Raw genomic sequence first — 26443 nt, 5'->3', positions numbered from 1 at the left:
GACATCCCGATTCACTGAATCGAACGCTTTACAGAGATCAACATAGGCTGCAAGCAGCCCCTGCCGAAACTCTCGTCTGCGTTCGGTGAGGACACCAAGTGCAAGGATACGGTCAATCGTTGACCTCTTTGGTGTAAAGCCTGACTGCTCTGGACGCTGGTGCTCAAGCAGATGGTGGCGAACCCTATCAAGAATTATCCGAGCAAAGACCTTGCCCCGCACTGAGAGCAGCGTCACCCCTCGGTAGTTGTTGCAGTCTTGGCGATCACCCTTCCCTTTCCAGAGAGGGACAACAAGGCCCCTCTTCCAGTCAGTTGGGATGATGCCTGTGTTCCAGGCAGAGCACAAAACTGCATGCAACGACACGAGTGCAGGATTTCCACCAGCCTTGAGAAGTTCAGCATGGATGCCACAGATCCCTGGAGCTTTGCCCCGTTTCAACTGGCTCACCGCAGCCCGTGTTTCCACAAGCGATGGTGGACCACAGTTGATTCGAGGGTCAGCAACAGGGATTGTAACACCCTTGACGTCCAACTCGACAGCTGTGGGATCAGCCTGGTACAACCGCTCAAAGTAACCGGCCCAGCGGGCCTTCACTTCAGACTCCTCTGTCAAGAGCCTACCACTCTCTGCTCGAACTGCAGTGCTCCGAGGGATGGGCTTGGATGAACGTAATGCGCGAATTCCCCTGTAAGCGGGACGAGAATCACCTGTCCACAGGTGATGCTCTACCCCCTCACAGATTCCTCGCACATAGGCCTCCTTGTCCACCCTCAGTGCACGTACAGTTTTACGCCTCAGCTCCCTGAACAGCTCAGCTCTGCCATTCAGCCTGGCCCTGCGACTCTGGTCAATGGTATCCAGTGTCCCTTGAGAGACAAAATTCTTCTTTGCCCTGCGGTGAACTCCAAGGCATCCACCAGCAACATCAAGGACGGTGGTCTTGAAGGTGCTCCACAACTCTTCAGGACCCCCCAAAGCACCCAGACCCCCCAAGTGTCCACTCAGCCTGTTCGCAAACTCCTCAGCTACTCTCTCATCCCTGAGCTTGGCAACATCCAGCCTAGGCTGGGATGGTACCATTCTCCAGGATTTAAGGTGCAGCTTTAGAGTTGCTACAACAAGCCTGTGGTCAGTATTGAGTATTTATATACATGATACATATATATATATATATATATATATATATATATATATATATATATATATATATATATATATATATATATATATATATATATATACATATATATATATATAGATATGTATCATGGTACATGTTCCTAGTTTAGTAAAAATCATGATCAGAATAACATTTTTACTTTACATGACCTCTGATCTTTGATCTCTTGACCCCATAATCTCATTGGTTCATCGTTGCATCATTATACGTACTTGTACCAAATTTGATTTTAATCCCTTCAGCTGTTCTTCAGTTATTGCGATAATGAAAACCTCTCAGGGACGCATGCACAGACGGACAACCCGAAAACATGCCTCCGTACTTCGTCAGCAGGGGTATAAAAGGGTCAATTGACGTCTGTACCAGCAGGTGAAAGCTGACAAGACAACCATCTTGGATGAAATCGAGCTTTGCAAGTGGTGTACCAGAAGTGCAATGTAAAAGAAACCCAGTGCTGACAAAAACCGAATGGTATTCACAGAATACTCACCCTGTGCAGTATTGATAAGGACTTGGTGCAAGCCAACTCTTCGTTTTCTTTTTTTTTTCTTTCTTTGATGCAATATGGTGCTAGACCAGTGACCGACAGTCACTTTTATAAAACTATATTTCCCATGGGGATCAATTAGTTAAAGTTTTGCATTTGATCGGTTAGCAGTTTCAACAATTGCAGAGAAATTTTTTTGTCAGACTGATCAGATCAAGCATTGATTGCACTCGTCGAATCATGTCGTCATAATAAAGGCACCGATGACGTCATAATTAACATATATTTTTCCCCATGGGGAGTACTTGACAATGAGTCATGTGTAAATTTACTTCATGGAGAGGTTTCGGAGATATAGAGGTGCAAAGTTTTTGGGTTTTTCTAAGATGGCGCCTTCACCACGTGACTTATGACATCATAGTTATGACTAAAAATTATAAAGGAGGCGGTGCACCGATTTGGAAAATTTCGTGTCAATCAGATTAACGGTGGCTGAGAAAATGAATTTTAACAAGTGGTGCCAGGCATAACAAATTCCGCCCATTTAAGGCATAAAGTTATTTTGGGGATCAAATTTAAATTTGATACCTCCTTAACCTGAATGTTGATTATAAGGAATAGCATAAGGAATATTTTAGTCTAAGTTTGAAGTCAATTAAACCATTTTTGACGAAGTTATGACCATAAAATGATTTTGACCTTTCAAGGCCACGTAAGGTCAACGGTCATGGTATAAAATGAAAGCCAATAAACAATATAAACTTTAGATATACTTGGCCACTAGTTTACAGCTAACCGTGTCCATACTATAAATAATAATTTCACTTTCACAGTTACAATATATACAAGTCCATATTGTAGGTATGTACGATATGTAAAATAGTATTGAGAACGGTTTGTTATTTGTGTTTGTTCATAAACAATGAAATATTCTTTCAATTTATATTCGGTGTAATGTTTATTTGTTCAACAAGAATATTAAATAAGAAATAAATGAAAACGTTCTGATCGTAAAACTATTTTGACTCGAGACTTTCATTGCCCACCTGTGAATAAAATTTGACAGTGTTTGAGCCAGCCGTTTTCCCGTAAAGTTGTATTTTCGTAACCATGTTTTAGTTTTAATGGAAAATTTGTAATTTTGACCGATGACCATGACCCCCAAAATTTCGGACCCTACCGATCTTCACAAATATGCATTTTTCACGATAGGATTGTGAGGATTTTAAGTCACAAATAGAATAAGGTTCACGATAAGCTTAGTTTGAAGTAAATCGGATCATTTTTGACGAAGCGATGAGCGAAAAACGATTTTGGCCTTTTCGTGACCTGGCCTTGAACTTTGACCTAATTGGACCCAAAAGTTAATTTGGTCATCCAAGGTTCATTTTACCCACCTGTGGATACAATTTGACAGTGTTTGAGCCAGCCGTTTTCCCGTAAAGTTGTATTTTCAGAACCATGTTTTAGTTTTAATGTAAAATTTGTAATTTTGACCGATGACCATGACCCCCAAAACTTCGGACCCTACCGATCTTCACAAATATGCATTTTTCACGAGAGGAATGGGTTGGATTAGAAGTGAAAAACAGAATAAGGTTAACTATAAGCTTAGTTTGAAGTAAATCAGATCATTTTTGACGAAGTTATGAGCGAAAAACGATTTTGATCTTTTCATGACCTTGAACTTGACATTTGATCCAATTGGACCCAAAAGTTAAGGAGGTCGTCCAAGGTTCATTGCACACCTGAGAATTAAATTTGATAGTGTTTGCTAAAGCCGTTTTGCCATAAAGTTGCGAACAGACAGACAGACAAACAAACAAAGAAGCAGTCATAGACTGGAACTTGCGAAATCGTCAACTTGACCTCTGACCTTGTCGAATAAAAGCTGTCTCGAGAGAAGTGAGCGATGCAAACCAGAAGTTTCTACGATGATTCTGTACCAAACCATCAAAAATCGTAATGTCGAGCGAAGCAAAAAATCTCCATTTCTCCACACAATTATTTAATATTATTTTATCAAAGTCACAAAACCATAATATTCGGCCAGCCACCAACAATCTTTACATAATCCGACGGCTCAGCGAGTCAGGCATGCGACGATAACCTTTATTGGGATAAAAAATGAGTTTTAAACACCATCTTTATCGAAAACACCGTCAGCGCGCACACGGAAAACCTTCACGTGACTCAACGACGCGTCTGCTTGAGCGCACTGCATCACGTGACGACCCGTGTTGCGTCGAGTGAAATATTTTTTATACAATCTTAAAACGTCTCCAAAACATCCGATTTTTACCAGAATTTCGACAACCGAATTTGAAGCGTCCCAAGCGATCGCAAATACCGAAGACAAAATTAAAATCGAAGTTAAAACGAACTCGTAACGTCGAGCGAAGCAAAAATACTCCATTTCTCCACGTGAATTTACGGAATTATGTTTGACCTCACTGTGACTTTGACCTTTGACCGATTTTGACCAAAATCTAATCAGCGCTAGCCATCACCCTCCTGAATCATGTGATGTAATTTGACATTGGTAGCTTCTTCCGTTCTCGAGTTATCGTGCCTACAAACAAACAAACAAACACACAAACAAGCAGTCATAGACTGGTACTTACGAAATCGTCAACTTGACCTCTGCCCTTGTCCAACAAAAGCTGTCTCTCGAGAAGGTAGCGACGCAAACCAGAAGTTTCTCCGATGATTCTGTACCAAACCATCATAAATCGAATGTTTGACCTCACTGTGACCTTGACCTTCGACCGATTTTGAGCAAAATCTAATCAGCTCCAGCCATCACCCTCGTGAATCACGTTGGTGAAATTTGACATTGGTAGCTTCTTCCGTACGTGAGTTATAATTTTTTTTTGATGTTTGACCTCACTGTGACCTTGACCTTTGACCGATTTTGACCAAAATCTAATCAGCGCGAGCCATCACCCTCCTGAATCACGTGTTGTAATTTGACATTGGTAGCTTCTTCCATTCTTGAGTTATCGTGCCTACAAATAAACAAACAAACAAACAGAAACGGAAGTCATCAATATACTTACAAAATCTTTAGATTTCGTAAGTAACAAACACACAAACAAGCAGTCATAGACTGGTACTTACGAAATCGTCAAATTGACCTCTGACCTTGTCTAATAAAAGCTGTCTCTAGAGAAGGTAGCGAAGCAAACCAGAAGTTTCTACGATGATTCTGTCCCAAACCATCAAAAATCGTAACGTCGACTGAAGCAAAAATCTCCATTTCTCCACGCAATTATTTTATATTATTTTATCAAAGTCACAAAACCGTCATATTCGGCCATCCATCAACAATCTTTACATAATCCGACAGCTCAGCGAGTCAGGCATGCGACGATAACCTTAATTGGGATAAAAAAAATGACTTTTAAACACCATCTTTATCGAAAATACAGTCAGCGCGCACACGGAAAACCATTACTTGATCAACGCCGCCTCTGCTCGAGCGCGCTGCACCACATGACGACCCGTGACGCGCGAGTGAAATATTTTTTATACAATCTAAAAACGTCTCCAAAATATCCGATTTTTACCAGAATTTCGACAACCGAGTTTAAAGCATCCAAAGTGATCGCAAAAACCGAAGACAAAAGTAAAATCGAAGTTAAAACGAACTCGTAACGTCGAGCTAAGCAAAAATCTCCATTTCTCCATGCAATTATTTTATATTATTTTATCAATGTCACAAAACCGTAATATTCAGCCATCCACCAACAATCTTTTCATAATCCGACGGCTCAGCGAGTCAGGCATGCGACGATAACCTTTATTGGGATAAAAAATGATTTTAAACACTATCTTTATCGAAAACACCGTCAGCGCGCACACGCAAAACCATACGTGAGTCAACGACACGTCTGCTCGAGCGCACTGCATCACGTGATGACGCGTGACGCGTCGAGTGAAATATTTTTTATGCAATCTTAAAACGTCTCCAAAACATCCGATTTTTACCAGAATTTCGACAACCGAGTTTTAAGCGTCCAAAGCGATCACAACAACCGAAGACAAAATTAAAATCGAAGTTAAAACGAACTCGTAACGTCGAGCGAAGCAAAAAATCTCCATTTCTCCACGAAATTATTTTATATTATTTTATCAAAGTCACAAAACCGTAATATTCAGCCATCCACCAACAATCTTTTCAGAATCCAACGGCTCAGCGAGTCAGGCATGCGACGATAACCTTTATTGAGATAAAAAAATGATTTTAAACACCATCTTTATCGAAAACACCGTCAGCGCGCATGGAAAACCTTAACGTGACTCAACGACGCGTCTGCTCGAGCGCACTGCATCACGTGACGACCCGTGACGCGCGAGTGAAATATTTTTTATACAATCTTAAAACGTCTCCAAAACATCCGATTTTTACCAGAATTTCGACAAGCGAGTTTTAAGCGTCCGAAGCGATCGCAAAAACCGAAGACAAAATTAAAATTGAAGTTAAAACGAACTCGTAACGTCGAGCGAAGCAAAAATACTCCATTTCTCCACATTCATTTACAGAATTATGTTTGACCTCACTGTGACCTTGACCTTTGACCGATTTTGACCAAAATCTAATCAGCGCGAGCCATCACCCTCCTGAATCACGTGGTGTAATTTGACATTGGGAGCTTCTTCTGTTCTCGAGTTATCCTGCTTACAAACAAACAAACAAGCAGTCATAGACTGGTACTTACGAAATCGTCAACTTGATCTCTGACCTTGTCTAATAAAAGCTGTCTCGAGAGAAGGTAGCGACACAAACTAGAAGTTTCTACGATGATTCTGCACCAAACCATCAAAAATCAAATGTTTTTGGATGTTTGACCTCACTGTGACCTTGACCTTTGACCGATTTTGACCAAAATCCAATCAGCTCTCGCCATCAACCTCCTGAATCACGTGGTGTAATTTGACATTGGTAGCTTCTTCAGTTCTCGAGTTATCATTTTTTGGATATTTGACCTCACTGTGACCTTGACTTTTGACCGATTTTGACCAAAATCTAATCAGCACTAGCCATCACCCTCCTGAATCACGTGGTGTAATTTAATATTGGTAGCTTCTTCCGTTCTCGAGTTATCGCGCCTACAAACAATCAAACAAACAAGCAGTCATAGACTGGTACTTACGAAATCGTCAACTTGACCTCTGAGCTTGTCTAATAAAAGCTGTCTCTTGAGAAGGTAGCGACACAAACCAGAAGTTTCTACGATGATTCTGCACCAAACCATCAAAAATCAAATGTTTTTGGATGTTTGACCTCACTGTGACCTTGACCTTTGACCGATTTTGACCAAAATCCAATCAGCGCTCGCCATCAACCTCCTGAATCACGTGGTGTAATTTGACATTGGTAGCTTCTTCAGTTCTCGAGTTATCATTTTTTGGATATTTGACCTCACTGTGACCTTGACTTTTGACCGATTTTGACCAAAATCTAATCAGCACTAGCCATCACCCTCCTGAATCACGTGGTGTAATTTAATATTGGCAGCTTCTTCCGTTCTCGAGTTATCGTGCCTACAAACAAACAAACAAGCAGTCATAGACTGGTACTTATGAAATCGTCAACTTGACCTCTGACCTTGTCTAATAAAAGCTGTCTCTTGAGAAGGTCGCGACACAAACCAGAAGTTTCTACGACGATTCTGTACCAAACCATCAAAAATCGAATGTTTTGGATGTTTGACCTCACTGTGACCTTGACCTTTTACCGATTTTCACCAAAATCTAATCAGCACTAGCCATCACCCTCCTGAATCACGTGGTGTAATTTGACATTGTTAGCTTATTCCCTTCTCGAGTTATCGTGCCTACAAACAAACAAACACACAAACAAACAAACAGGAACGGAACTGATCAATATACTTACAAAATCTTTAGATTTCGTAAGTAACAAACCGGACGATTACAATATCCTGCTCCCTCCCTCTGGGGAGCGGGATAAAAAAAGACACGGGCATACGACACGTACGGCACACGTATGGCACACGTACGGCACACGGACATGACCGATGGCTTGACCTCGCTTTTCGCTTCACGAGCGCAGCGCCAGTCGAGTACGTGGTTTAATCCGTCGTGCGAGCGTGGTGCACGGGGTTACCGTGCAGGGGGGCTGTATCGTGGAAGGTTTGGCCTCGCAGGGCACGTTGTATCGTGTGTGTTATTAAAGTTGATTTCAACCTCACCAAGACTGGTGTTTGGCCTCGGTGCTCCGTTGGGGATTCCCTATAACCATTGTGGCGCAGGGTAAAAATCCGATGTGAATAACTTCGAATAATTGGAACAAGGAATTATTCGGTGTTACGTTTCAAGCTGTTCACCCAGTCAGGTTAGCGAGGACGACGTGGTGTTGAAGATCGTGTCGACCTGAGGAGAACTCACGAGCACGCACGGAGGGGGCGGGGTTGCTTGGAGCCACGCCTCCTCTCTCACCGGGGACGTCCTCAACAGCAGGTGGATCTACATGAACGGCTCTGCAAAGACATAAAACCCTCACAGATTCAGCATCTCCGACGCGATTCATCGGCTGGAACAAGCTGGCGAGACCACAGTGGAAGACTCCGACGGAGGCCCTGAGAGACCGAGCACGGAAGAGGCCCCGTTGGCCTCCGTTGGGAGAGTGTGATCTCCACGAGTTGTTTGAATGGATCGACTCGGTGCCGCTGTCTCGGCCAAAGCGCAGCCTTCGCAGGGACTTCAGCGATGGAGGTACACTGACTGTATTGTGCACGATGAATTTACATTGGGAGATAACTTTCAAACTGAATGTTCGTTTAACCGTTTCTTCTTTCATCTTGAAGGTTTGTCCGTTTATAGTTTCAAATTTGAACGAACAAAGTTTAACCGTTTCGAGTTTAAAATTGAGGGTTCGTTTGAGTGTTTCGAGTTTGAGATTGAAGGTTCGTTTGAGTGTTTCGAGTTTGATATTGAAGCTTCGTTTGAGTGTTTCGTGTTTGAGATTGAAGATTCGTTTGAGTGTTTCGAGTTTGAGATTGAAGGTTCGTTTGAGTGTTTCTCGTTTGAGATTGAAGGTTCGTTTGAGCGTTTCGAGTTTGAGATTGAAGGTTCCTTTGAGTGTTTCGAGTTTGAGATTGAAGGTTCGTTTGAGTGTTTCGAGTTTGAGATTGAAGGTTCGTTTGAGTGTTTTGAGTTTGAGATTGAAGGTTCGTTTGAGCGTTTCGAGTTTGAGATTGAAGGTTCCTTTGAGTGTTTTGAGTGTTTCGAGTTTGAGATTGAAGGTTCCTTTGAGTGTTTCGAGTTTGAGATTGAAGGTTTGTTTGAGTGTTTCGAGTTTGAGATTGAAGGTTCGTTTGAGTGTTCGAGTTTGAGATTGAAGGTTTGTTTGAGTGTTTCGAGTTTGATATTGAAGGTTCGTTTGAGTGTTTCGAGTTTGAGATTCAAGGTTCGTTTGATGGTTTCGAGTTTGATATTGAAGGTTCGTTTGAGTGTTTCGAGTTTGAGATTCAAGGTTCGTTTGATGGTTTCGAGTTTGAAATTGAAGGTTCGTTTGATGGTTTCGAGTTTGAAATTGAAGGTTCGTTTGATGGTTTTGAGTTTGAAATTGAAGGTTCGTTTGTTGGTTTTGAGTTTGAAATTGAAGGTTCGTTTGAGTGTTTCGAGTTTGATCTTGAAGGTTCGTTTGAGTGTTTCTAGTTTGAAATTGAAGTTTCGTTTGATGGTTTTGAGTTTGAAATTGAAGGTTCGTTTGATGGTTTTGAGTTTGAAATTGAAGCTTCGTTTGAGTGTTTCGAGTTTGATATTGAAGCTTCGTTTGAGTGTTTCGAGTTTGATATTGAAGGTTTATTTGAGTGTTTCGAGTTTGATATTGAAGGTTCGTTTGAGTGTTTCTCGTTTGAAATTGAAGGTTCGTTTGATGGTTTTGAGTTTGAAATTGAAGGTTCGTTTGAGTGTTTCGAGTTTGATATTGAAGGTTCGTTTGAGTGTTTCGAGTTTGATATTGAAGGTTCGTTTGAGTGTTTCGAGTTTGATATTGAAGGTTCGTTTGATGGTTTTGAGTTTGAAATTGAAGGTTCGTTTGATGGTTTTGAGTTTGAAATTGAAGGTTCGTTTGATGGTTTTGAGTTTGAAATTGAAGGTTCGTTTGATGGTTTCGAGTTTGAAATTGAAGGTTCGTTTGAGTGTTTCGAGTTTGATATTGAAGGTTCGTTTGAGTGTTTCGAGTTTGATATTGAAGGTTCGTTTGAGTGTTTCGAGTTTGAAATTGAAGGTTCGTTTGAGTGTTTCGAGTTTGATATTGAAGGTTCGTTTGAGTGTTTCGAGTTTGATATTGAAGGTTCGTTTGAGTGTTTCGAGTTTGATATTGAAGGTTCGTTTGAGTGTTTCGAGTTTGATATTGAAGGTTCGTTTGAGTGTTTCGAGTTTGATATTGAAGGTTCGTTTGAGTGTTTCGAGTTTGATATTGAAGGTTCGTTTGAGTGTTTCGAGTTTGATATTGAAGGTTCGTTTGATGGTTTTGAGTTTGAAATTGAAGGTTCGTTTGATGGTTTTGAGTTTGAAATTGAAGGTTCGTTTGATGGTTTTGAGTTTGAAATTGAAGGTTCGTTTGAGTGTTTCGAATTTGATATTGAAGGTTCGTTTGAGTGTTTCGAGTTTGATATTGAAGGTTCGTTTGAGTGTTTCGAGTTTGATATTGAAGGTTCGTTTGAGTGTTTCGAGTTTGATATTGAAGGTTCGTTTGAGTGTTTCGAGTTTGATATTGAAGGTTCGTTTGAGTGTTTCGAGTTTGATATTGAAGGTTCGTTTGAGTGTTTCGAGTTTGATATTGAAGGTTCGTTTGAGTGTTTCGAGTTTGATATTGAAGGTTCGTTTGAGTGTTTCGAGTTTGATATTGAAGGTTCGTTTAAGTGTTTCGAGTTTGAAATTGAAGGTTCGTTTGAGTGTTTCGAGTTTGATATTGAAGGTTCGTTTGAGTGTTTCGAGTTTGATATTGAAGGTTCGTTTGAGTGTTTCGAGTTTGATATTGAAGGTTCATTTGAGTGTTTCGAGTTTGATATTGAAGGTTCGTTTGAGTGTTTCGAGTTTGATATTGAAGGTTCGTTTGAGTGTTTCGAGTTTGATATTGAAGGTTCATTTGAGTGTTTCGAGTTTGATATTGAAGGTGTTTCGAGTTTGATATTGAATCTACACCTCACTCTCCGAAAACATGGACCATCTTCTATCTTCTCATCCAAACTCTCTCTTCCTCTTATGTGGCGACTTCAATTGTCATCACGCCAGTTGGCTAGGTGTGGGTACCTCTCTCACCTGCCATGGGACGTCAGCAAAAGCTTTCTGTGACTCATTGGGACTGACTCAATCGGTCAACTTCCCGACCCGGATCTCAACCAATGGTACTCCATCTCTTCTGGATCTGATTTTGACAAATTTCCCTGACAATATCTGCTGCTCTTCCTTCGCTCCAATTGGTTCTTCTGACCACGTCCTTGTTAAAGTGGACATCTCTCTGGCTGTCATCAGAGAACCACCTCACCGCCGTCGAGTCTGGCATTTCACTCAAGCCGACTGGCAGGGTCTCCGAGCAGCCATCAAACTTACAGACTGGTCTCCTATCACTACTTTCTCAAACATCAACTCATCCTGGGAATTCTTTCAAAGGAAACTTGCTCTCCCTCATGCACAGATTTATCCCCTCTCGTGTTCAGTTGTCTTACCCTTCCTCCCGCCCTTGGTTTACTGAAGCTTGTGGCGAGGCAGTTGTCCTGAAACAACTTGCCTTTGCCTCATGGAAAGCAAACCCAACTGAGGGCAATCTCAGTTCTTTCCACAAAGCTCGGAACAAGTGTGTATCTACCCTCAGGAGAGCCAGAAAACAACATCTTTCTCATCTCAAGTCTGAACTCTCAGACCTCTCTCCCTCCTCAAAATCCTGGTGGCGTTTAATCAAATCTGTTTCTGGTGTATGTTCCCCCTCCATCCCCTCCCTTACCTCAAATGGTCGCACTGCTGATTCCACACGTGATAAAGCTGAATGTCTAAACTCGGTGTTTGCAGCTAAATCTTGTGTCCCAAACCCATCACTATCTCTACCCACTTTACCCAGTCGCACCCAACTGTCCCTGGACTCTGTATCCTTTTCTCCTGACAAGGTGGAGAGCTTGCTTTTCAAACCTCGAGTCAGATTCTGCAACGGTCCAGACGGCATCAGCCCACGTGTCCTCAAAGCCTGCTCTTCTGCTCTTGCTCACCCTCTCTCTGTTCTATTCACCCTCTCATTTTCCCAAGGTCATCTGCCATCTGCTTGGAAATCTGCTAACATCACTGCCCTGCATAAAAAAGGTGCAAAAACAGATCCCTGTAACTACAGACCAATCAGCCTTCTCCCAATCATCAGCAAGGTTATGGAATCCATCATTGCTTCAGACATGAAATCCTTCCTCTTCTCCAATGGCTTGATTTCCAATCATCAATTTGGTTTCAGACCAGGTCACTCTACCCTGGATATGCTGCTACTGCTCTCCCATCAATGGATGGAGGTCCTCAATGCCAGACAGGAAATCCGAGCCGTATCCCTGGACATATCACGTGCTTTTGACACAGTCTGGCACCCTGCCCTACTCACCAAACTCTCTTCCCATGGTATTCAAGGCCATCTCCACTCATGGCTCGCAGACTTCCTCTCCTGTCGCCCAGTCAACGTGTGGCCCTAAATGGAGTTCTTTCATCCCCCTCTTCCTGTGCAGGCTGGAGTTCCTCAAGGTAGCGTTCTGGGCCCTGTTCTTTTTCTGGTTTTCATCAATGATCTCTCGGACTCTCTGGAAAATCCTCTATTTCTCTTTGCCGATGACTCCACCCTCTGCCGTACCATCTGTCATCCCTCAGACCGGCAAGCAGCAGCTTCTTCGCTCACTGCAGATCTGGATAAAATCACAAACTGGTCCAACACGTGGAACATGTCTTTCAATCCACACAAATCTCACACTCTCACTATGTCTCTTCGAAAGGACCGTTTACAAAACCCCCCATCCACTTTCTCAACAATCCTCTGGAAGAAGTCTTTTCTTTCAAGCTTCTGGGTCTCACTATCTGCCATGACCTTTCCTGGGAAAGTCACATTTCCAACCTTGCCTCAAAAGCCAGTCGCCGACTGAGGAATCCTCCGTCGTGCAAAGTCCTTCCTCGGCCCTCTTGAGCTCCTGACTACTTACAAAGCTTTTGTCCGTAGCCTGATGGAGTACTGCTCTCCCCTCTGGGCTGGTGCTCCTGCCTCCCACCTTTCTCGACTTCACGCTGTCGAAACCAGGGCTTTTAAGATCATTGGCATCTCCCGCAATGAAGCTGAGTCTTTGGGCCTCTCACTCAATCACCGCAGGTTGGTCGGTGGTCTTTCTGTCTTCTACCGACTCCTCTCCAGCCTTGCCCCCCCTGCTCTCTCTGCGATTTGTCCCAACCACATTTCCACAGGGCGCTCAAGGTCCGCCAACAACCCCTTCTGGTAAAACTACCAAAATCACGAATCACTGCTCATCTTCACTCTTTCATTCCTCTTTTTTCCCGCCTTTGGAATAAACTTCCTCACTCTATTCTTTCCCATTCTTCCCTCCAGGCTTTCAAAACAGCTGTTCACCACCACCTCTTATCTTCCCCCATCCAAATCCTCGATCTTTTCTACCCCCGATAATCCACCCATGCCCACTTCCTTCAATTCTCCTGCTTTCCTTCCTGAAAGTCCCTGTAATGTCCATCTTCTCCTCGCCATGTTCCCCGTCCCATCCCCATCCCTCTCCCTTCCACAGTTCACCTGTGTCTGTTCCCCAATGTTTTGTCCCTTCCTCTCCCACCCCTCTTGTCTCATGCCTCCTTGCTGTGAGTTGTGTGTTAGCTCTCATACGAGCCTCGACCAAGTTATACAAAAAAAAAAAAAAAAAAAAAAATAAAAAAAAAAAAGGTTCGTTTGAGTGTTTCGAGTTTGATATTGAAGGTTCGTTTGAGTGTTTCGAGTTTGATATTGAAGGTTCGTTTGAGTGTTTCGAGTTTGATATTGAAGGTTCGTTTAAGTGTTTCGAGTTTGAAATTGAAGGTTCGTTTGAGTGTTTCGAGTTTGACATTGAAGGTTCGTTTAAGTGTTTCGAGTTTGAAATTGAAGGTTCGTTTGAGTGTTTCTAGTTTGATATTGAAGGTTCGTTTAAGTGTTTCGAGTTTGAAATTGAAGGTTCGTTTGATGGTTTTGAGTTTGAAATTGAAGGTTCGTTTAAGTGTTTCGAGTTTGAAATTGAAGGTTCGTTTGATGGTTTTGAGTTTGAAATTGAAGGTTCGTTTAAGTGTTTCGAGTTTGAAATTGAAGGTTCGTTTGAGTGTTTCGAGTTTGATATTGAAGGTTCGTTTAAGTGTTTCGAGTTTGAAATTGAAGGTTCGTTTGATGGTTTTGAGTTTGAAATTGAAGGTTCGTTTGAGTGTTTCGAGTTTGATATTGAAGGTTCGTTTAAGTGTTTCGAGTTTGAAATTGAAGGTTCGTTTGATGGTTTTGAGTTTGAAATTGAAGGTTCGTTTAAGTGTTTCGAGTTTGAAATTGAAGGTTCGTTTGAGTGTTTCGAGTTTGATATTGAAGGTTCGTTTAAGTGTTTCGAGTTTGAAATTGAAGGTTCGTTTGATGGTTTTGAGTTTGAAATTGAAGGTTCGTTTAAGTGTTTCGAGTTTGAAATTGAAGGTTCGTTTGAGTGTTTCGAGTTTGATATTGAAGGTTCGTTTGATGATTTTGAGTTTGAAATTGAAGGTTCGTTTGAGAGTTTCTAGTTATCACCTTGTTAAGAATAGTACTCATCATAACTCCGGGCTACCGTTTCAAGCCCTTTCAATCATATCCTTGAAATAAAACTTTGTTTACGTTTGGTAAGATTCCTTCAAAAGTGATGAAAAATAATTAATACCACAGGGGAAGGGTCGAGGGCAAAATCCATGAGAGGATAACTCCCCTGGGTGTAAAAAGCAAAGAAAGATGAGAAAATATCATCAACATGAGAGTACCTCAAATGAATCCTTGTTCTTCTTCTCCTTCCTCTCCTCTTCAAAGGGCTCTTCCAGCCGATCATGAAGATGAGCACCCCATCCTGATTGGCCTAAAATGAAAAAAGAGGGGTTGAGGAGCTTCAGGTAACTTTTCAGGCAAACAAGGAGCGTTCAAGATGAAACCAAAAGGGTCTCCTGGGATCCCGTGTTCAGTGCAGCTCCACAGCTCCAATCCTTCGTTGGCGAACAATGGGTCGTAAGATCATGCACCAGATGATGAGGGAGCCTCTCGGGGTACGACACCGGGGTTTGGGCCTCTCGCGTTCTAGTGGCAAGCTTGTGGGTGGGAACACCCTTCATGAATCATTTCAAACATGTGCATATTATTTCAAGCATTTGCTTTTGTAAGATGCACACGACCAGGAAGAGGAGGCCATTTGGCCCATCATACATTTCGTCTTCTTCTTTAACGGCAGCAATTATGCCCACCTTATTGTGGGGTTGGCCAGAGGAATCTTGGCCCATGATAGTACAGCTGATAATCTCTCATATCATAAGAATTATGCAAATTATGACTAAAGCATGAAATTTCTACCAGTGTTAGTGCATGCCATAAGCTTCATTTTCAGATCGGGAGGTAAGGCAGATTTGACCTCTGAAGACCGTGAGAGGTCAATGACCTCAAAGTATCAAAATATTGATGTTTGGCGTCATTGGTTAATGGTAAACATGTTTATGATGTACAAACCATGCATTTGTGTTCCAATAGAAGTGTCTACATATTCCACACCGCATTGGTAATTATTTACAGAGGTCAAGCTTTGACCTACTGGTGCTTGACATGAGAGACATCAAGGACACCCCAGTGGCAGAAACTGTGAGGAAGATTGAGTCCCTTGGTGAGGAGCAGTACACAAAGTTTGTTGAAGAAATACTGGAACTATGCACGAAGCCAGTTACAGAAACACTGCCCAAGAACAAGTTGCCACTCTTCAGTCGGCCACAGACCAAGACGCAGTCAAAGCAGCAGATCCAACTCGCCGCAGTGAAGAGTGACTGTGGTCTCTTCTCGAGGCTGTATATTGCCTGCCAATCACGTGATGGGGATCTGGACCAGTTCTTCTGCCACGGGAACCAGGCAGCCCCACCAGCATTATCAACAGGAGGAAAACTGCGCTTTGGAGTCAAAGCAGATCTACTACACTGCCTGAAATCAGACCAACCCGAAACCACAAGCACACCTGGGGTTGATGCCACAATCCTTGATGGAGCAGCTATTGTTCAAATGCTCAATCCTGTAACGGCAAAGACCTTTTTAGAGTATGTGAACACAGTCTTTGCACCTTACATCTCCACTCAACTCGAAAAGGTCAACAGACTCGACCTCCCCTGGGATGTATATCTACCTGACAGCCTGAAAGGCACGACCAGACAGAAGAGGGGTAAGGGCATCAGGAAGAGAGTGGCTCCCTCTACCATCATGCCTAAGAACTGGAAGGACTTCCTTCGTGTGGATCAAAACAAGACTGAGCTCTTTGGTTTCCTGTCATGAGAGGCCATTCGTCTTCCAATAGCAGATGGCAAGGAAATGTATGCAACATGTGGAACTGAGGTCCTGTGCTCTCCTGCCAAGTCCGACTTGACCAGCCTCGCCCCATGTTCACACGAGGAGGCGGACACTCGCCTGCTTCTACATGTGGTAGATGCTGTGCAGAAGGGGATCAGGAAGGTGGCTATATGCACTGTGGATACTGATGTTGTGGTACTGGCTGTGGCTTCATTCAACAACATCAATCCTGACGAGCTGTGGATAGCTCTTGGTACTGGATCCAGCTTCCGGTACATAGCTGTTCACCAACTGGCTGCCGCCATGAACCCAAGACAATGTGCTACTCTCCCAATCTTCCATGCCCTCACAGGGTGCGACACTGTCTTCTTTCACTGGTAGAGGGAAGAAGACTGCCTGGGAGATTTGGAAAGTGTTCCCACAGTTGACTGATGCCTTTGAAGAACTCTTACGCATGCCAAGTGATGTCAGTGAGGAGTCAATGTCACTGCTGGAGCGCTTCGTTGTGCTGATGTATGACCGCACCAGTGACACCATGGAAGTGAACGATGCGAGGAAACAGCTCTTCGCACACAAGTCTAGGGCTCGAGAAAACATTCCCCCAACGCAGGCAGCACTCCAGCAGCACATCAAGTGTGCATCTCTCCAGGGAAACTGCTGGAACCAAACTCTGGTCCTGAATCCACAGTTATCAATCCCATCTGACTGGGGCTGAACAAAGGAGGCCTCTGGGTGGCAGCCTCTTTGGACGACACTGCCAGAGGCATCAAAATCTTGCCACGAACTGATCCACTGCGGCTGCATGAAGGGGTGTACCGGCCGCTGCAAGTGCACCAAGGCTGCACTCAAGTGCACTGCATTATGTGCATGTTCGGGAGACTGTTGGGTGCAATCAGACACCTTTTATTTATGCGTCTGTATGGATAATGTGTGTGTATTACATGTACCGGTATGTACTATACATGCGTCTGAGGTAACTGACCTCACTGTACTTTAAGCTTTTAGACTATGTTCAGCGCACATTGAAAATTAAGGTTGCACTGATGATCTTACAACACGATTTCATGCAAACTGTTCTGGACACCACAATAACCTAAATGTGTATTTCAATAAATTTGTTTTCTGAGGTCACTGACCTCATTTAAAGCACTTGTTCAGTCATGGTTGCATCATGTGATTATGTATAAAGGTTCTCCAGAATATAAAGGGACCAACACATGACAACATACCTTTTTAATGATTCCCAAAACAGACAAACTGCACCAGAATCATGAAAAAATGACAATTTCAATGTAATTGAGGTCATTGACCTCTCACTATCCTCAGAGGTCAAATCTGACTTACCTCCCGATCTGAAAATGAAGCTTATGGTACGTACTAACACTGGTAAAAATTTCATGCTTTAGCCATAATTTGCACAATTGTTATGATTATCTGCTGCACTATGACTTTCTCGAACTGGCTGGCCAGGCATGATATTCAACTAAAGTTAGGGCAATCATTTGGAATTTATTCAGGGTGCTGGCAATAGCTTGCCGACTCTTCGCAAACGACACTGTGGGAACATTAATGTCCGCAAAGTAATTCCGGCAGACGGGACGCCGTTTAATGTCAATGTGAGGGACGGCACAAACATTGAATCATCCTGTTGTGAAACACCGGAATGACAGTTTATAGCTGGGCCAAGATTCCAACCCAGGCTCGACAGCTTTGAGGCGATTGTACATAACTCGGGGTCATCCTGCCACTCCCCATCAACTGTGTGTATCCTCATCAAATTCACTTCACCAGTTTACTTTACTCAGTGCCAATAGAAAGTCCACACCCTCATTCAAAATTTTTACCTTTTGTTTCCTAAAAGCCTGGAATTAAATTTTATTCAATCACATTGTTTTCCACCTTTACACGTCATAACCCAAAACTTACAAGTGAAAAACAAATTCTACAAATTTCATAAACTTAATTAAAAATACAAAAACTAGAATATTGTTGTGGATTCTCACCACTCCGGCGTGCGGACGACCGCTTTTAGCTAATTGCGGCCACGTGCCCACCGACGGTGGCAATCCTAGTCGCAGCTTTCGGATCAACGCCGAAATCCAGCTACGGGTGTGTTCTTAATCACACCGTAAATCAGCCAACTATTCTGTCCGCAAGCGACAGGGTCCGATCACTGAATTGTCGATTTACCTAAGTATGCGCACAGACAGAATTGCCAGGGATTTACACCTCAACGGGACTTGCTTGGAAACGAGCCGCTTAGGCAGCTCGCTCCGTTTGCGATTTGCCGAGCGTTGTATATCGCCAAGCCCCGCCGGATCCGATTACTTTATCGGTTATTTAAAAGCCAGCTAATATCCCAAACGCAATACGGCAGCTCAATGGAGGGATAGGATGCAACGAACAGGTCAACATTCACACAAGGACATTTATTTGTAACACGTATGCATGCAAACACGCATGCAATCAAACACGTATGCAATCATGCACGTATGCAATCAAACACGTATGCAATCATGCAGTAAATAAAGGCATGCAGGAACGAGCAAGACAAAGTACTACAACCGTTCTATTTATTATGTACACTTATTACAATTCTACTTAAAAGCCTGGTGTTGGCGTAGTGTTTCGGGTAGCGGCGTGGGATCCAAAAGGTCCTGAGTTCAAGCCCCGTTGGCTGCTTGAATTAATACACACCAGGAGGTTGACTCAGCCTGTATTCCTTCTGAGGTCGGCAAAGTGAGTACCAGTGTACGCGAAGTGAGTACCAGGCCTGGTGTACGCCCCAGTTAGAATTAGGTGTACCATATCCCTGTGTCGTAAGAGGCGTACAGGGTTGCGTCAGGAAGGGCATCCGGCGTAAAAAACTTGTGCCAAATCACTATGCGGATCATACAGATGATCCGCTGTGGCGACCCCTAATGGGAGCAGCCGAAAAAAGAAGAATATTACAATTCTACTTAAGGACATGGCGCCACGACATTAATACAAAGAAAAACCCCAGGAAAGGAAAGGGCAAGAACTGGACCTCGTGGGCCTTTAATAGTTCACGGAGCTGTGAAGACCGCAGGAGCTCTGAGAGGCCATGCTGGTTACCTGCCACCTTCGTGGTGACTCGCTGGTTGACCCTCGACGTTTCGTCGACACGGCAGTTGGCGCTGCTCGACTTGGTTGGCCCAAGCCCCACCGTGCGACCTAGTGGTTCGGGCCTAGCCGACGACGCCTCCGAGGAACGAACGGGCCTTTGCTCTTTCAAGAGTTGATGCTCTTTTAAGAGCCCGCCCATTCCTCAGCGTTGGCGATCTCTCTCCGGCTTTCTCCACCGACTCGCAGTTCTGCGCGGCATGGCAGACTTGGCTGTGCTCCAAGCTCCAACTGCCCTCCACTGGACTCAAACCTTGCCGGGCTGCTGGCTTCTTCTGACTCGACGCCAGCTCGACTCCAGACTTCCACTCTCTGCAGCTCCCCGACAGACTCCGAACCCCGACAGACTTTTTGCTTGGCGTTCAGCGCGCCTTTATATGGGGTCCGTGAGTGAGGTCTGATCTTTCACCTCTCACCCTTTACCACTCGCTGGCTCCGCCCCTTTTGATCTTTTGATCCGATTTCATCGCGAAGATTGGACAGAGAGCGGACGTGGGTGAAATCATCAACCACGCGGAGGTTGCAGGAATCATCAGCCGTGGAAAGCGGACGTTGTGGAAATCATCAGCTCCCGCGTCTGTTGGCGGAGATGGTGCTCGTCCGTGGGATTCGCCGTGGGTGGCGAAAAGATGGCGGCGTTTGTGGAGATGAAGGTGAGGCGATGTTGTGGTTGCTCTGTGGTGGGGATGGCATGGTTGTTGAGAGGCGGTTGTAGCTGTTGAAGTAGTGGTTGTGGTTGTTGAAGTAGTGGTTGTTCCAAAATAAAGATAGCAAAAGAATAATGGCTGACTCAAAGATCACAGCCCGGTAACACGAATAATACCCTTTAGACCTCGGTGGGGAAATCTAATCTGAACACACACTTATCGACATACCTGATCTCTGGGAAGCCTGAATGGTGTTCTGTGAATTTCCACAACCGTAACAATATCTTGGTTGGATAAGTGTGCACCCCCCCCCCCCCCATAATAGCAATTGTAAGTTGGCTTAGCTCAGGTATAACGAATCACCTTCAAAAATGACACACCAAGTTAAATGGCCTCCAACTGTGTTAAATTCAAGTTAATTGACCTTCACGTTAATTGGCCTCCACCTGTGTTAAATTGTTGTGATTGTGATTATTTCAGAATAAATTCAGCTGTTCCTGTGGGTTTCCTCTACTGGGTAGTGCATTTCGCAGGAAAGACAACCATGAGCTCCAAGGATCTTTGAAAAGACCTCTGGGATAAAGTTGTGGAAAGGCACAGATCATAGGATGGGTATAAAAATATTTCAAAGGCCTTGAATATCCTTTTGAGTACAATCAAGACAATCATTAAGAGGTGGAATGGATGTAATCCCACCAAGACTGGGTATTTAAAATCCAGTCTCTTATAATCTTATAATAAACCCAGTCTCTAATAAAACCCAGTACAATACTCTTATAATTGGATTCCTTGGGCTTAAATGCATGAGTATAGCCACCAACATCAAGCGTCTATCTGTTTTGATGACTGATATATGGACAACTGCGATTTTGAATGGCGGCCATTTTGAAATCCAAGATGGCTGCCACAAACGAAGGAGCCAATGTAATTGTTATTGGTCTTATTGAGTTCCTTGACTCTGAAAACATAGATTTAGGCACCAATATCATGTCTCTATGAGTCTCACAGACCAAGATATGGTCAAAAGTAATACTTATGGTGGCCATTTTGAAAAGCACCCTCTGTAGCAAAATCTATACAGACTTGGGCTTGTCACCCAAATTTTGTTGAAAGGTCTTGGTATGTACAACAATAAAATCATGGGTGAGTTTGTACTTTTGCGATGGCCACGAACTCCACCCAAGAGCCAACACTATTGCTATCGTGTACTGTCCGTCCGTCCGTCCGTCTCTGATTTTGACTTCTCCAACAAAATTGCTGGGCTGATCCAGCTGAAATTTGGCAGCAAAGTTCTGCTCCTGACTAATGGGGATTGCAAAGCTCGTTCTGGTCACGTTACTTTAAGTCGGTCAAAATGGCAGATTTAGTATATTTCTTCAAAAACCTTGTCCAGACCCACAAGTCAGAATGCTCTCAAATTTGGGGTACAATATTCGGCCAGGGTAGGGATATTAAATTGCAGAGGTCATGCCGATCATGTGAGCAAAAGTATGTCAAAATGGTGGACTTAGAGAATTCCTTCAAAAATATTCTCCAGACCCACCATTCAGAATGCTGTCAAATTTGAGTTACAACATTCGGCCAGGGCCCAGACAAGCCACAGTTCCAGTGGTCCTATTTTTTGTTCACATAGTTGAAGGTCGTATTGTCAGGCCAGATTAGGTCTGTGACTAGCCACAGGTACCAACCTGTAAACCTGTACTAATCTGTTCCATGGTTGGGTTGTCGGCGACTAAACAGTCTCCCCCACCAGGTTTTCTCGTGAGGAGGGTGTATGGATATGGACACCCAGCAGTATTCAAAACAAACCTTGTCAAAGGGTGGAAGAGTTCCTTGTGAGCCAATGGCCATCCATACCTCGTACCCAACTGTGTCTTCGGATGTCCTCCTGCAGTTTTTTTAGGAGGTTGGTGGCAGGATTTGCAGTCCGGCCACTGTAAAACACTTCATTCCGCAAAACCATTACGAGATGAAGGATTTACCTCAGCTCCCTGAACAGATCACCCCTGCCATTAAACCTGGCCCTGCGATTCTGGTCAATGGTGGTCAGTGTCCATTGGGAGACAAAGTTTCTCTTTGCCTGACGGCGGGTTCCAAGAAATCTGCCGGCAACATCAAGGATGGTAGTCTTGAAAGCACTCCACAACTCTTCAGGATTCCCCAAAGCACCCAGAACCCCCAAATCCCCACTCAGCCTGTTCACAAACTCCTCAGCTGCCCTCTTATCCCTGAGCGTGTCAACATCCAGCCTAGGCTGGGGTGGTTCCATTCTCCCGGATTTAAACTGCAACTTCAGAGTTGCGACAAGCCTGTGGTCTGTATTGAGGAACTGGGTACTCTGGTAGACCCTGCAGTTCTGAATCATCCTCCAGCAACCATCAACGAGGACGTGGGTCAATCTCCTTTGACACACCACCAGCGTTGGAATACCAAGTCCAGCGATGAGCCTGTGGACGCTGAAACCATGAACCAGCCACCCTAAGTGCACGACTTCTTGCAAAGTCACGGAACTTAGTGCTATTCTGGTTCACAGTTCCAGATCCATGGGCATCGAAACATGTCTCATAACCATCCCCATCAGTGCCATTCGATGGATTGAAATCCCCCAAGACCAGAAAAATATCTCGTCTGGGGCAATGATCAACCACAGACTCCAGTGTGACACAGAATGCATCCTTCACAATAAGATCACTTGCCTCAGTCGGATCAAATACAAAGACCAAGGAAATGACAAGCAAGGAGCGACGAATTCTTAGTCTCATAATACGCTTCTTGACTGGTGTTACCTCGATTATTGTGGGAGTCATCTTATTGGGCACAGCTACAGCAACTCTTTGGGCATGGAAACCGTCAGATCGACCAGATCAATAGTAAGTGTAACCTCCCGTCATTATCTCACCACTATCCTGTCTCCGAACCCCAGAGATTGCTGCAATACCGATGTTCAAGCACTGGAGCTCAAATGAAAGCAGACAGGTGATCATCTTCTCTTAGGGATAATGAAACGGCAGACCAAGAAGGAACCCGAAGAAGTAAAGAGCAAAGATTGAGTCATCAGGAGGAACCTGGATAGGATTCAGGCTTCAGCCGCTATTCCACAACTCTCAATCTCATCCAGGTGCAACCAAGTGAGCCTTACACAAAACTCTCCACAATGATTCACTTCTCTTTGGAGATATAGATAAAGAAAAAGAGAGGAATAGAGGATAAAACAGATGAAAGAGAAAAAAGCAAGAATAAGAATGAATAAAGAGAATTGTGAAAAAAAATAAAAAAATTGGAAAGAAACATGAAAAGAACAAAGATGTCGGAAAGAACTCGGACAGATAGATTTCAGCAGTTACTCTCCAGGCTCAAATGCAGCAACAGATACAAGCTACCAGAGGTCCATTAGTGGGGAAGCACAGTCCACACAGCATCAGAATATGGAACAAACATAGTGAAATGGAAGATCAAGAAGGAACCTGAAGAAGTAAAGAGCAAAGATGGAGTCATCAGAAGGAACCTGGATAAGACATTCCAGACCCCCACCCAAAGGGACCACTTCAGGTTAACCCGAGGAGACCGCTGTCTGGGAGACGACACCTCAGCACCATTTCAACACACACTATCGTAATCCAACCCGGGAAGGTTACCCCGTCTTTTTCCTCTCATCAGAGTTGGGACCCCGAAGGCATTGCCCCAATCCCATCATCCAGTGAGTTTCCCTGTGAAGGGAAGCTGCATAGGAAGTGCTCCCACAGAGTGGGTTTTTAGTGTGTTTTGTGAAATGAAGCGTTTTAGTGGCTGGAGTGCAAATCCTGCCACCAAACTCCGAGGAATGGTTACCCACTGCAGGACAATGCCCGCAGACACAGTTGGACGCTAGATATGGATGGCTGTTGGCTTACATGGAGCTCCTCCGCCCTTTGACAGGTTTTGTTTTTAGTCCTGCTGGGTGTCCATATCCATACACCCTCCTCACCAGGAAACCTGGTGGGGAAGATGGGTTAGTCGCCGACAACCCGACAATGAAACAGGTGAGTACAGGTTTACATGGTACCTGGAGCAAGTCACAGATCTGATCTGGCCTGGCCTGACCTGACAAAAACAGTAAAAGTTACCAACACTGCCTGGAGAAGAGAAGTTGGTCACTTTATTTAATTTCCACACTCCTCCAGGCGGTACCTTTATTTAATTTCCGGACTTCTCCGGGCAGTGTTTGCAGCTTTATTTAATTTTTGTGGAATTGAAATTTAAACAGCGGAATTGAGCTGTATAGCAGTTCTGGCTACTAGAAAAAAAAAGATTTTTCAAAAATAATAATAATAATAATAATAATAAAGTCTCCAGGCATTTCTGGGTGATGTCTCGTATGACCCTTTTTTAAAAATGAAAGATCAGGATTTTTTTTCTCCTCTGCATTTTGAGAACATACTTTCATTGGGCGATGTATATTATACCGCTGCTACACTCACTGCAAACAAGTCATGTATTCCCTCATTTGAGTTAAAATCAAAATGTACCTTTACTCAATGATTGAAGATGTATTGTTCAGTCTTCAAATGTTCACCATAGGCCCATTAACCCTCAGAGCCATGAGGAGCGAAAAAGATGCCGGCAATTCCTGGGTGGGTGGAGGGAAAGGTGTGGCCTGGCGAATGGACAGTGCTTGTGATGCTGGGGGAGAGAGGGGAAGGCATGGCCTGTAGAATGGGCGGCACTTATGACCCACAGACAGGAACTCAGCTTTATATACAATAACATATATTTTCATTCTGTATAATGCTCCAAGATGTTTACATGCAAAACACTGGTTATAGGTTGTTCATTCATTCATTCCACACGTGTACATTTAATTAACAAACGACATGGCATTGGTCACTTTGTTGTTATTTTGTGTGTACAAAGTGTTACAGATCAGTCTATTCATTTAATTGTGCTTGGGTAAGGTTACATTTGCTTTTAAGTTTCCAGACTCCAGACAAAGGGAGTCACAACAACAACAACAACAACAACTGGAAGGGCAGTCGGTTGAGTGCATACCTACGCCACGCAATGCCTGATTCAGGAGAACATATCGGGCCCAATAAATATTTGAAAAAGCTATGCTGCAGGTCGTTTTTGGCCCTATCTCTCATTGGTGAAGGATCACTTAAAAATTCTCACATCCGGATGGTGGAGGGTAGGGTCTCCTTGGACCATCCATTTTTTAATAACTAACTTTTGATATATTTATGTGAGACTTTTTTGTAATATGCAGATCGCAGTTCAAGTCTGAGGACACTGATATGAGCACCATTGAATTTCCCTTGAAGAATAGATATTATTTCATGTGTCACATGTCGGGTTTCTTGACAGCTTTTGCCGGACTGGGGATCATGAGAACTACCCCGCCCCTTGTGGGAAGGGGGGGGGGGAGGGTCGGGGTCCTCATGAGGGGATATATGTGAGTATACCTGAAGTGAATGTAGTCCACAATTGTTGTGGAACAGATAGACTTTCATCTGACACTGAAATCGACATTCTTCAATGATAAATAACCAAGTTGTTTCAGCCAGGCTTGCCACCCACATGCTCTCCCCTTCATTGGGGGGGGGGGGGGAGTGCAGGGGGATGAGAATTGTCACACGTAACTAAATCGGCTCCACAGACCTCAAACTTGTAGAAAAATGCCCAAATATTGCTTTTCACAGTGTATGTCAGTCAGATACTTCAGGTTTTTGACCCTGGCACTAATCACCAGCAATGACAAAAATGTCAATAGATGTCATGATGGCAATCCATAAAAGGATCATGGTGTCGTATCGTGGTGTTGGCGCAGTGGTAAGGGCAGTGGCTTGGGACCCAAGAGGTCCTGAGTTCAAGCCCCGTTGGGACACTGAATTAATATATGTATGTATATATATATATATATATATAAATATATATATATATATATGTGTATATATATAATGTGTATATATATATATATATATATATATATATATATATATATATATATATATATATATATATATATATATATATATATATATATATATATATACAAACCAAGTCGAAAACACCAGGGGGTTGACTCAGCCTGCCATCCTTCCGAGGTCGGCGAAATGAGCACCAGTTGTACTGGGCCCGGTGTATGCCCCGGTTAGAATAGGTGTACCATATCCCTGTGTGTCGTAAGAGGCGACCAGGGTTGCGTCAGGAAGGGCATCCGGCGTAAAAACCTATGCCAAATCATTATGCGGACAACAAAACGAATTTCCATACCGGATCGGTCGAGGCCCGGGTTACCAACGACCGCCACCGGTACCGGTGGTCAGCAGGGTTGTTGTTTATCTTTCGGCTGCTCCCGTTAGGGGTCGCCACAGCGGATCATCCGTTATGATCCGCATACTGATTTGGCACAGGTTTTACGCCGGATGCCCTTCCTGACGCAACCC

At 43.7% G+C, this 26443-nt stretch overlaps 1 protein-coding gene and 1 long non-coding RNA gene across 2 annotated transcripts in view; one reads left to right on the top strand and one right to left on the bottom strand.

Annotated features, from left to right (window-relative positions):
- LOC147014960 (uncharacterized) overlaps window positions 1-26443 on the bottom strand; it is an 84341-nt gene that overhangs the window by 46813 nt on the left and 11085 nt on the right. Inside the window, exons 2-4 of the long non-coding RNA XR_015050166.1 lie at window positions 24527-24680; window positions 14682-14773; window positions 4295-8173 (exon numbers count right to left, since the gene is read on the bottom strand). This is a non-coding gene — a long non-coding RNA (uncharacterized LOC147014960). The remainder of the gene's footprint in view (window positions 1-4294; window positions 8174-14681; window positions 14774-24526; window positions 24681-26443) is intronic.
- SPEF1 (sperm flagellar and cilia associated 1) overlaps window positions 8086-26443 on the top strand; it is an 87351-nt gene continuing 68993 nt past the window's right edge. Inside the window, exon 1 of the mRNA XM_085849225.1 lies at window positions 8086-8408. The gene's annotated coding sequence lies outside the window, so the exon portion shown is untranslated. The remainder of the gene's footprint in view (window positions 8409-26443) is intronic.

Source organism: Eptatretus burgeri, chromosome 12 (genome assembly GCF_056783735.1).
Source record: "Eptatretus burgeri isolate ZD-2024b chromosome 12, Ebu_testis_v1, whole genome shotgun sequence".
Lineage (NCBI taxonomy): Eukaryota > Metazoa > Chordata > Myxini > Myxiniformes > Myxinidae > Eptatretus > Eptatretus burgeri.
Note: the sequence above shows the minus strand (reverse complement) of the source record. Positions and strands in the feature narration are given on the sequence as shown.